Here is a 12,405-nt window from a genome sequence, read left to right on the forward strand (position 1 = left end):
AATTGGAAAGGAAAGAACATGTTTTAAAATGGCACTGAAAACCAGCTAGATGCAAAGGAAATAACAGAGAAGGAAATGACTAGAAACTGCCGGAGATGTCTCCTGCAGAAATTGTTCTAAATCGGTACGTGTTGATCATGAGAGAGGGACGCATCCAGGGCTGGGGCATCCACAACGTCTTTGGGCAACCTGTTCCGGTGGCTCATCTCCCTCATAGTAAAGAATTTGTTCTCTATATCTAATCTAAATCTACTCTCTTTTAGTTTAAAACAGTTACCCCTTGCCCTGTTACTACAGGCCCTGATGAAAAGTCTCTCTCCATCTTTCCAAGCCACCTTTAAGTCTTGGAAAGCTGCAGTAAGGTCTCCGGAGCAAAAGACGTGGAGCAATGGAAGTTACAAGATGATTACACCTGCTTTTTTTTGTGAAATAAACCCCAAACCAGGCTGTTTTTTTGCTCCCATTTCATCACCGCTGAGCCAGCTGAGCCCGCCGACCCTGTCCTTCCCCCGGCAGAACGGGAAAGAGCCAGAGGCTGGGAGGGAGCGTCCTCACAAGAGGCCCACTGGCAATGCCTCCACCCGAGAGTCACGGTTGATGAAACCAACGGGTATCTCAGGATCTTTCTGTGGGCCCTGGCTCCGTGGCGGGGATGGAGTTGGAGTTGGCAGGCAGTCTTCAGTTTGGCAACACTGGGGAGCCAGCACAGCAAGCAACGCAGGTCTGTGGGAAGGGTGTTCAAAACCTTTGGGACCAGCCAGTTTGAAAAAAATTATTTGAAGCCAATAGAGGCTTATACCTGCAAGGGTTTGTGGGCTGGCTTGGGAATTTTCTCAATTCTTCTCTGAAGTATGAAAGACCCACACAAACAGGGGAAGTTGCCTAAATGCCCATACTAGGGAAACAATGAAAGGGAATATACACAATGTACTATCATATTCACAAAGTAAATTGGGAAAATAAAAACCCTCCACCTTATTTTTTCCTCCTGCTGGAAGTGCTAGTTATAAAAACATGAGACAAATTATTTTCAGACAAGTCTGGATGAAACTGATAGTGGAAATTTAAAATAAAATAAAAACATTCTCAGTAGGAAAATCCACTGAATCCCCATGCTTTTAAGGCACTTCTTTGCCCACACATTCTTACAACTGATCAAAAACATGGAAATCCATTTGGGTGAAATTTTTTAAAGTGGTGAAGCTGGTTTAATTTTGAAACAGTAAAAAAAAAAAAATCCAAAGCTTTTACTGATTTCATCTTCAGTTTGTATCTATTTTTATTGAGATAGGTATTAAAAACACTTTTGACACTATAAGCCAAGCAGCCTTTTCTTTGATAAGCAAGTCATTAACAATGTTACTAGCTAAAGGAAAACAGCATTCAGCCTTCGGGGGAAACTAAAGCTTTCATTGGGCAAAGCCATGATATTTTAGCCCCACCTAAAAAAGAAGTCATGTGCTAAAAAGGAAAAGGTAAAGAAAATCTTTTCTCTTTTTTCAAAAATGGTATTTTTTTAAATGCCTTATCCATGCAAGTCTTACCCATAGAAACACTGTTTTCAGCTCAGTGGGACTTTTTTGATGGAGTTCTTCACCTTGAACACTTTTAGTGTTCGTGCTTTTGATAAAGCAGTTTGCTTTGCTTTAAAAATACCCTGCATCATAGTCATTGTCATTACTTGCATTACTCATTGTTATTACTTGCATTAAGGGAAGATGTGGAGACTGTAAAATGACTCAGGTGCTACTCAAACGCAGAACACAAAAAGGTGGTTCTTGACTTAAACACGCTGTCATTAGGCAGGAGGGCTGGTAGACTGGAGAGTTCAGAAAAAAAAGCCAGCCACTGAGCAGCCCAAACTAGCTTTAAAATCATGACATTTAAAGCAATAATGAAAAGGTGGCTGCCTTTTATTTACTTCTAGCTTAGGAATCTTTAAATATTTTGCACACAAGCTCAGGCTTCCTGCAACCTCTTAGCCAGAGGACAAGAAAGCACTATTTTTAAAATGAAAGCTGAGAAACCCATGTCATCAGAAGCTTTAAGGAAAATACCAAGTGTCATGAGAGTTGGCAACACTGTAGTTCCCTACCACTGTTTTTCTCCAGATCCTGTTTTTAATGCAAAATTAAAGGCTGTTTTCCCCTTACATCCTTCAATACTATAGTTAAGTGCAATGTGTTGCCCTTTAAGTGAATGCTCTTTTTACAAAGCAATTTGATCATCTTCAATTATGCTATTATCAACAGCTGAGATTAGTAAAAAAATCAAAGGTTCATAATTATATCCAATTTTCTTCTCATTACAGACAATAAGGTCTAGACAGTCATTTTGCTTTTTGTTTATTATTAGCTTCCAGTCACAATCATTTTCAGACTCTGATGCATTAGAAAAACATGAAATGGTTTGGAGTGCAAAAAACAGGCGACAAATCACTTGCTACAAAAATTCTTTTTTTTTTTTTTCTCTAGGACTTCAAAACCCCGCGGAAGTATTTATTCGATGTAGATGAATTTGGTTGCTTTAAATAAAACTTTAATTCAGAGCTAAATTTGATCTACACGTCTCTAATTTGGAAGAGAGAATCCTGAGATTTATAGATCATGTTCTCATAATGTAGCGCCCGTAACATAATACGCCGGTGCAGCAGTGAATGGTGGAGGCTCCGCCTGTGAAAATCTGCTGGAACTACTTGCTTTGGAGCTCTCTGCTCTGGTCGTGCAGTTGAATTAACTTATTTTAATAAAATAGCCCGTTAAGGATAACATCAGCTAGTAGCTAACTGTAGCACAGACTGTCTGGGACATACCATGTTAGCAATTCTGGAAGTGCAACACTCCTGCCTACCTCTCCCCCCCCCCAGGAAAATGAAATATTGATAAATGATGTGGGCAGGAGGCATTCCGTCTGGCTGTCTTGAAGTCAAGCTGTATGAGCTGCCTGACAAGGACCATCCTCTGACCAGGAAGCAAGCAGCAAAGGGGGTCCCCCAGCCTTCCCAAAAGCAGCAGGGAGTAGCTGCGACTCCCTGGTAAGAAGAGTGGGTAGAGGGTTCGGCGAAGGTCGATGCGGAACAAAACTACAACATGTACTGCAAGACTTGGGCTGGAGAGATGACAACCTCTCTCAAATTGTGTCCCCTGCTGAGGAGCTCAGCCTCAAGGGTACTGCGATAGATAAACAACTAGTAACGAACTGATAAATATCCCCAAGAGAGGATATGCAGCCGGGAAAACGACCATAGCAGCATCTGGAGCTCCCCCCATGCCACAGGGGATGCCATGGATCTCAGGAGGGACCTGAAAGCGTTCCTAGCAATCTTCTGAGTGATGTGCTGGTCGCATGGGACAGAGGAGCAGAGGGTACTGGGGTCCTACCACTTGGGGGGCGGTTGGAGGCAAGCAAACACCATCTCAGTGGGTTTTTGAATGGCACCCAGCTCCGAGACGGACCGGCGGTCACACGCGGGGCTGAGCCCGGGCAGTTGGTGCTGAGTGGGTCAGGCAGGGTGCCGCTACGCCAGATGCATGGAAGGAGCCGCCCTCAGAGCAGCTGGGATGCGCACTCAAATTCGGCGTATCCTGAACAGACAAAACCCACGTAGCTGTGTATAAGAGAATAATTATTTTTTCCCCAGCTTAGAAGCCAACGCACGGAGCTTGTACCGCGGGGTGGGAATAAACTGCATATTATCAGTGTTACAGAAAACTGGTAACTTAGTACTGATGACATTTAAATCAATCCAGAATAGCATTGTTTATATTAATAAGGCACCCATTAACTAGATTCAGAACTGCTTCCTTCCAGGTCTCAGATCCAAATTGCCAGTGGAGAATTCTCAGCAAACAAAGATGGTGATGTGGTGGGACTTTCTCAGAAGGAGTATCTAACCCATTCAGAGTTTTAATCAGTGACCAGAAAGTTAAATATAAAATTACTGCTGATAAAATTCACAGGTGACATTAAGATTAGCAAAGTCGGAAAGCAGAGGTGTTCCACTATCTGATCTGAGAGCGCTTGATGTCAGAAGCACGGGCCCATTCCCAGGAGGGGGTTTTGCGGGCAGTGCCATGCACGGCGGTGATGGAACATCCCCTGGGTAACAGCAGCTCTGGAAAGGGTAAAAGGACAAACAGCTCATGAGGAACTTGCAGTGTCATGACATGATGAAATACTAGGGTGATTCTGAAAGCATAGCTGTGAAGAAGAAATTTGTATGTATATATATGTGTATTCTCGGTTAGGTGGACCCTAGATTGCCAGGGGCAGCTCAGGCAACCATATTTTAAAAGCGATGTTGAAAAACTGAGCAGCGTTCACTGGAAAACAAGGAAAACAATATAGGGACTGGCAAAATGTCTTTTGTTGAGAGGTTTAAAGAGATCAATTTGTTAACTTACCCAGAAAGAAATATTTTGAGTTGACTAGACTACAGCGCAGATAATATCTTCCCAAGAAGAAAATATCAGGAATGTATTGAAGTATAAAGAAAAGCATAAAAAGAACCAGTGGCTAGAAGGTGGATGCAGCCAAATTCATACAGACAATCCAAGCCCACGTTCACAATGAGGAGGGTGAGAACAAAGGGAAAGATAATTTTTTTATCTCTTGATTTCTTCAGCTCAGAAGTCAGTATCGTTCTTAGAGACAACTTTATAGTTTAGCACAAGTTATTTGGCTCAGGACAGGGTAGCTACTTGTGATATACAGAAGTGCACATTCCTATGGACTGCCAAAACATGTGACGGATGCCTAGAAACAAACCACTGAGTTTCGAAGTGCTTGTGAGCAGAGACATTCCTCGCTTTCCAGTCCTCGGGCCAGCTACAGAGAGACCATTTCATATGGAAAAGCAGTTCTGATTATCCATTAAAAACACACCAGCGCAAATTCTCTAACCCCGGTGTTTGAAAAAGGCACTATTTCTACATGCCTCATCTAGTCCAAAAGTCTTCAGGACTGGTCTCGGGCAGATGATCTAATCTCTGGGTTTCTTGCTACAGTTTTGAGCGCTCATTCCCGCTGCCGTCCCCGCAGCCTGAGACACAGGCGCCGATCTGGGTAAAAGGCAATCCACATGCATGCACCAATACTACAATAACTAAGCAGCTTTCTTCTTTTTTTGGTGGATTATTTTTAACCCAGTTCAGCTCTCTGCTCCAGTTCGTGGCCTGCCAACAGCCTTGTCAGCACGGCCGGGGCTGGGCAGCCACGGCAGCACCCACCCACCACAGAGCAGGAAACCCTAAAGCCAGCACTGCTGCGGAGGCACGGATGCCGAGGCTGATCCAGCAGCTCGTTGTTGCCATGGGAGAGGTCTGGATTCCCTCCTCTCCCCTGACAGCACGGTCCCACCACCTCCTTTTGCTGGTGTTGGCCATTGCCTGGCTAATTTTCTGATGGGTTGGCCAGCCAGCTCCGAGAGGGCAGCAGTACCAGCCTAAGGGACCGTGCCTGCTGGAGTGGCTCTACCCACCTGCTGCATCATGGCATCTTTACCATCAAACCATACCCTCAAATTCCCATACAGCCCTACAGCATTGCCAGGGAAGGCTCCCTGCCTCCGTACACCGATCTAAACCCCAGGTAGCATCATCCCGCCCTCCCCACTGTCCCTTTTCCTCCTCTCTTGTTAGCGCCAGAGCTGCTGTGGCCAGGGAGTGAGCAGGCTCGGGTTAGCTCTCGAGATGGGCTCAGCAGACAGTGGCACAACTGCCAGGGCCCAGACAAGAAAGAAAAGGGGAGAACATTGCACCCAGAAGTTTCTTGCTTTCCAGTTGAACTCAGCAATGTTTATCTGCCTCCTTGGGATATGGTTCATCAGGCCTAATCCAGTGACATCCATAAAATTCCCGGAGAGCGCTGCATGTCTAGAGCATTCATATTCTTCTGCCGATAACGGTGAAAGACTCCTATAGCACGATGAGGAAAAAGACACAGCACTGCTGGGTAAAGGTCATCGCCGCTTCTATTGTACAGCAGAAATAAACACAAGCTGCAGCTCTGCACAGTTACGTGCTCTTCAAAGAGTTCTTCCCCCGCGCCTCTTGCAGGGCCTGTCCCGCCCTGCTACAGTCATTTGTAACTATGGGTTTCTGGCCGAGTTTTCTTCTCAGTCATGTAATTTCCTTTTTCTTTTCTTTTGTGGGACATTTTCAGATTTTCAAAGGGAAAAATCTGTATTCCGATTCACCATCCGGCAACCTATCAGTGTGGAAGAGGAATGCCCCTAATTTTGGTGTGGCTTCTTACCAATGTTTTTAACGCTGAAAGCCAGTTAACAGAATTAACAGCCAGCTAACTTCGCACTGATTGAGAGCATCAGTGTGATGGTCCTGCAGATGTGAGCCTTTTCCCTGTGCGGGAAAGGTGTTCCCTGGGTAATGGCAGTAGGATTTTCCTTTCTGCTTGCAACCGAGCAGGCTTTCCTGGAGGAACAGGCAGTCTGGCCCCAAGCAATTTGTTCCTCGAAGTCTGGGAAGCAGACACCAGCCTTTTGGTATTGATGTGGTTTTGTAGGATGTTGAGTCTTAAACAAGAGAATATTCAGTAACGTGACGGCTGCTGTGCACATTGGCTTGCAGAAAAACCCCAAAGCTTTTCTACTTTTCCTTTGGCAAACTGTTGGGAGACAGTCAGGTATCCCCGGGGGGGGCAGCCCCCCACCAGCCCACCTCCAGCAATGGTCCTGACTTGCCCCCTCTTTACAGCGTTGCGCCTGAGCTACCTGGATTTTTTAGGGAATGACGGGCTCATTGCACAGAGTACATCCAGTCGCTTCTGCTGCAGGGGTCGGACTTTGCAGCTGGCAGAGGTACCTGCCGACTCCCAGCATCTTGAGGTCTGAAGGCCATTTAAGTGTAGTTGTTGACAAGCTGGATTCTGTTTTATCCACCATTGCACGCGTTACTTTTTATACCATTGGCTAAAAACTCAGAGTCAGTAGAAGAACCCTTCTGCCTCTCTGGGATACTATCCAGCATTTCATGGAGGAACAGATTTGACAGTCTAATACTGGAAAGTTGACACGTAATTACCTCATTCCTAACTGATATTCCCGTTTATAAAAGTTTTTTCTGAGAGGCGGGCAGACAGAGGGGAATTGCCGTGGGTGATGGAGTGGGGGCTGAATGCAAGGAAGAAGTACTGAAGCACTCATTAAAAAAAAAAGAAATCTTATGTCTTCTTAATAAGTGAGGGGGCAGTTTGCTGAGGAAGGGGGAGTCTTTCCAAGCCCCAAAGGTAAGATTTTTGCAGAGACAAGTTTGCACAGTGTTCCTTCTGTAATTACTTTCTAGACAGAAAAGACACAAAATCTTCTTCACGGGGATTTTATCGCCTGACTATTAAACATATAGACACAACAGGCACACATTAAGATACGGCAACTCCCAATAAATTAGCATGCCCATGTTTGCAAGGAGACATAATAGCTCCTATTTATATTGCACTTACATATTTAATTTTCTTTATAAATAAAAGCTTTATGCCTCCCTTTGAGCCGGCTCTTACAGCCTTAGAATACAACAGCTACAGCAAAACTATTACTCCAAATTAGCATGGCATTCAGCGTGCGTTTGTATTACTTCCATGATTTTTATTGTTTTTTTAATTATTATTTTTTCTCTCGGTTCATTCATCAATCATATTTACAAGCCCATTGTCGTACTTGCTGCCAGTTTAGTGTTCTCACACATTTCAGCACACAGACAGAAACTGCAAACTAGGGCAGCTCCATTCGGATCTCTAATATTTCTGAGGAGTCTGAAGGTGCTGACAGCTTATGGTATGTCTTTCCCAGGCAAGTGCAAGTGCCTCAAAGTCCATCTATCTGCGATTACTGGAAGGGGTAAAATTACACAGCATGCTCACTCTCCAAGTAGGAATCCTCTCCCCAGAGGTTAGAAATGGGGAACAAAAAGTATACCACAGCTGGAGATCTGACGAAAGACACCCATTTGAACTTCCGAATAATCATCTGTGCTGCGCTGGCTGCCTTTGCGAAGCCAGCTTGTTTTGAACCCGAGTTGATTACCTTCCTCCTTGTTTTGCCGGACTATCTTTTGCTGACTTAAGTGATACATCAAGACCTGATCCTGAAGTCCTGCCACCACCCCAAACTCTTGGTGACAGCAGCAGAAGCAGCTCAAGGACGGCAGAAGTGGGCCTCTATTTTGCTTGGGCTACATCCTTTTTTACTTTGTGCCCTTGCCGATTTTTCTCCGCTCTGCACCGTCCTTTTATAGTAAGGCACCTCGGGGTGGAGGACATTAGGAAAGAATTTTATTCCTTGGGACTGCAGAAAAGGGTATTTCTCAGGGGCTGCAGAAGAAGGGTCATAGTTCCAAGTACCCAAGCATGCACATTGTCACCACGGCCCTGTTTGCATACAAGCCCATTGTCAACCAAAGGAACTGGAAAATTATGGCTATTTATCCATCTCTCTCTTTACCCCCCGCTGTGCCTCTTTTGGCAAAGCAACTAAACAGTTTGCATTGTTTCAGATTTAATGCTTGCAGATGGTTTTATTTAGAATCTGTTTTATTGGTGAGACATGCTTCCTCTGTTTATTAAATTATGCCTACTTTTTGCCATCCGTCATGTCGCCCGTAATTTCTGCACCGAGCCCGAGCGTAGGGTTGTTGTCTCTGCCGCTGTTGCTGCGGGGTGGGTCGCTTTTTTTTTTTTTGGGGGGGGGTGAGGGGGGGAGTAATTTGAAATACGACCGAGCTCCGAGCGCCGGGGAAAACACCGCGTCCCCGCAGTCGCTATTTGCTCGCAGAAGGGCATGAGGCTCCAAACGGGCGACCAGGGGCGCGCACCGGCGGGCTGCCGCCGCCGGCGGAGGGGCCGTCCCCGGGGCGGCTCAGACGCTTCCCCCGGCCGGTGGAGGAGCCCCGGGGCGGGGGCCAGGTCTCACCGCCGTCCCCCAGCAGGCGGGCGGCCCCGAGGGCGCGGGCGGGCGGCGCTCCGGGGGGGCCCCGCGGCGGCTGCCGGGCGGCGGCAGGTGGTGGCCGCGGCAGCGCCCGGGGTGCGGGGGGGGGCGAGGGGGGGAAGCCCAGCGGCTCCGGCGGGCCGGGCCCCCTCGGCCGGCGGCTCCCCCCGCGCTGTGCCCGAGGGCCGCCCGGGCAGGTTTTGTCCTTAAGAGCCCCCCCGAGCCCCCGGCCGGCCGCGGGCGCAGATCGCCGCCGGCTCCCCGCGGAACTCGCAGGCTGCGGAGCAGGAGGTGGGAACCGGGGGCGGTTTGGGTTTGCTCGGCTTTTTTTTTTTTTTTTTTTTCTTCCTCCCCTGCTTTGTGCGGCTTTTGGGGTTTGTTTATTTATTTAATTCCCCCCTTCCCACCCCGGGTATTTGGAGGGAAGGCGGGAGCGCCGCGGCCCCGGGAGCCCTTGGCGGGCCGAGCCGGGCCGGGCCGTGCGGGCCGGCGGCGCCTCCCCCCCGGTTCGGGGGGTCCCCGGGCTCGGCCCCCGAACGCCCCTCTCTTCCGTTCTCCATGTCATTTCCTGTGCTAATAAGATGGTGGTCACGGCCGGGAGGGAGGGAGCCGCCGTCGCCGCCTCCGCCGAGCCCGGCCCGGCCCCGGGACCCGTCCTCGCCTGGGACTAGCCAGCGGGGCCGGCGGGGAGGGAGGGCGCAGCCAGCTGGGCTCTCCCCCCCCCTCCCCCCCCGCTTCCCCTCCCCGGGCGGAGCGGGCCCCCCGACGCCGAGGCGGGCCCCCCGCGCCCGCAGCGCCGAGGTGAGTCAGCCCCGCTGGTAGCCAAGGTGGCCACGAAAATGGCTGCGGAGCGCGGAGGGGGGGGGGGGTGGTGAAGAGAAGGGGGGTGGGAAAGAACCCAGCCCGGAGGCGAGGGGCGTCCGGCTGAGGGGTGCCCGCCTGAGGGGTGCCTGCAGCAGCGGTGACCCGCGGGCACAGGTAGCACCCCCCCCCCCCCCTTTCCCGTACGGGGCGGGCAGCGCTGGGCCCGGCCCGTCCCCGCCGCGCCACTCCCGCCCTTCCCCTCATCGTCGTTTCCCCCCCCCCTTCTACCACCACCACCCCGCCCGGCCGTTAGCGGGGCCGGCGAGTGACGCGGCCGGCGGCCAATGGGCGGCGGGCGGCGGGCGGGCGCGCGCCACATTGGAACGCGGGGGCGGGGCGGCGCGGGGCGCTCCTCGGGGGCGGCGGCGGGTCGCCGCGCTGCCGGACGAGCCCCGGGGCCACCTCGGCGAGGGGTTCCCGCCGCCCCCGGGCTGCGCCTCGCCTCGCCTCGCCCCGCTCCGCCGCGGCCGCGGCGGAGCGGGGCGAGGCGCAGCCCGGGGGCGGCGGGAACCCCGCGGTGGCGGCACCCCGGTTGCGGGACGCTTTGACTCGCATGGAAGAACTTCACCAAATGCCTGTTTTTTCTTTTTTTGCCCTTTATTCCCCTCTGTTAATTTTTTTTTTTAATTGGAGTTATGATAACTTTCTGGCTTCTTTGCAAATGCTCCAGAAGAGCCCGAATTTATATATATATGTATATTATAATTTTTAAACTCCCCTGATTCCTATATCCCTTGGCATTTTCCAAAGGGAAGATGCCTCCAGTGTCCCGCTTCAGCTCCCTTTTTTTTTTTTTTTTAAGAAAAAAAAACCCAAACTGGCCTGTGGGCAAAACTGTTGGCTCGGTGTTGCTTCCTCTTTTCCCAGTGATTAATGCTTCTCATTAACGGGAGGAGAACTGGCAGAACCAGCTTAAAAAAAAAAAAACAACACAAAAAAAACCCAAAAAAACCCAAAAAAAAAACAACGCCAAACCACCAAAAAAACCACCCACCCGACCACTGAGAAAGGGTTGTTTTCCCAGCGCTGCAGGTGTTTCCTTGAGCAGCGAAGGAGCCCCAGCCCCAAATATCCAGCACACACGCCCCACTCGTTTTGGATCAGGTCCCAACGGAGAGGTTTGACCCCCTCCTTCCCCATGGGACCAGCGATGAGCTCCACCTGGGTTGGGCTTCGTCTCCCCTAAATTTCCGTTTTGCCAAGACTATAAGCAGTGAAAGTGGAAAGGGAAATGACTCTTTTCAACTTTCTAATGTCTTGTGTACAAACCCCACCATAGAGGTGCATCCCTGAGGAGAACGGCACCTTTTATTTGTGTTTGCTTGGACGCATAAGCCACAGTCGGAAATGAAAGCATTCGGATGATTTACTCCTTGCAAGGGGCGCTTCGCCCAAAAGCGATCCCAAAATAATCGCTGAGCGACACAGGGCTCTCGAGTCACGCGTGGGGTTTGTGAAGAGTTCCAAGCATGGAGGCTGGTGATGTGGCTGGCGGCAGGGCCATGTTAACAAGGAGAAGGCTGGTTAGCTGGAACTGCTCGCTGTGGAGCGTCCAAGGTGGCAGCGGGAGATGCTGAAGGTTGCCCTGGCTCTTGGCTGGGCGCTGAGGTGGCCCATCTCACTGTGGTATGGAGTAGTGGGATGAGGGGAAGCCAATGGTCCCTCCTGCCTGGGGGTCACGGCCAAAGCCACTGCTCCTTCTGGCTGGCTGTGGGACATGATGGAGGTCCTGTGCTCCCAGCTCGATGCTGGCTTTGGTGTGGAGCTTGGTGACTTCAGGAGAGTGGCCCATTGCCCCTCTAGCGTCTTTTGTGGACCATGTGGCAGGCACAGTGCTTTCTGGGCCAGTTTATGGGGGATTCCCTTGTTGTGAGCCTTACTGGTCGCTGGTAGCAATGACTTGTGCTTTTTTGGCATGTTCAGGGGGAGGGTTATTGTGAGGGTCATAGCTTTTGCTCTTATTATTTAAAACCAGATATCTGAAGTCTTTATTTTTGACATACTAAGGCAAGGTGGGTCTTACCTGGATGGGGTGGGGGCTGGTTGGTTGCCCGTTTTGCCTGCCGGAAAACGATGGACCTGCTCAGAATGGGTTGGAGAGGGGTGAGGCCGTACCCATGGACACTGCAAGAGGAGCCTCAAGCGGGAGGGCTCCTTCTTTGCTGTGGCTAGTGTTGCGGTCGGGGGGGGGAGGGGGCACAAGCATTGCGCAGAATGGAAGTTGCCGCCCTGAGTCAGGAATCGGTGAAATATGTGTCTCGAGGAGAAAAATGACAAGCCCGGGCAAGAGAGGTCTCTGGCCTTTATATAAAGAGTATCACGTATCCTTCTGGGGTTTTTTAATAGTCTTTTTTCCCTTTTGTAACTTGCGTCTCATGCTGGTTAATTCCCAAGCAAAGCTGTGGTTTTTGGAGGTTTTTCCTCCCTCATGTCCATTTACACAAGAGAAGCATCTGCTTTTACCTGTATCTTTTATTCTTAAAGTTTCTGTTAGCAGGGCCTCTCTCTTGCTGGTTTGGCTATAAATGCTACTAACTATTTCCAAAGCTCTTAAAATACCACCTTCATGGTCACAAAAAGCCTAATATTCGTGACATTCCAGA

At 49.8% G+C, this 12,405-nt stretch overlaps 1 protein-coding gene across 1 annotated transcript in view; it reads left to right on the forward strand.

Moving 5' to 3' along the window:
* Window positions 1–9,545: 9,545 nt before the first annotated feature.
* PRDM11 (PR/SET domain 11) overlaps window positions 9,546–12,405 on the forward strand; it is a gene marked incomplete at its 3' end in the record, with an annotated part of 42,787 nt that continues 39,927 nt past the window's right edge. The window contains exon 1 of the mRNA XM_082484971.1: window positions 9,546–9,739. The remainder of the gene's footprint in view (window positions 9,740–12,405) is intronic.

Source organism: Vanellus vanellus (genome assembly GCF_965231255.1).
Source record: "Vanellus vanellus genome assembly, chromosome: 6".
Classification (NCBI taxonomy): Eukaryota; Metazoa; Chordata; class Aves; order Charadriiformes; family Charadriidae; genus Vanellus; species Vanellus vanellus.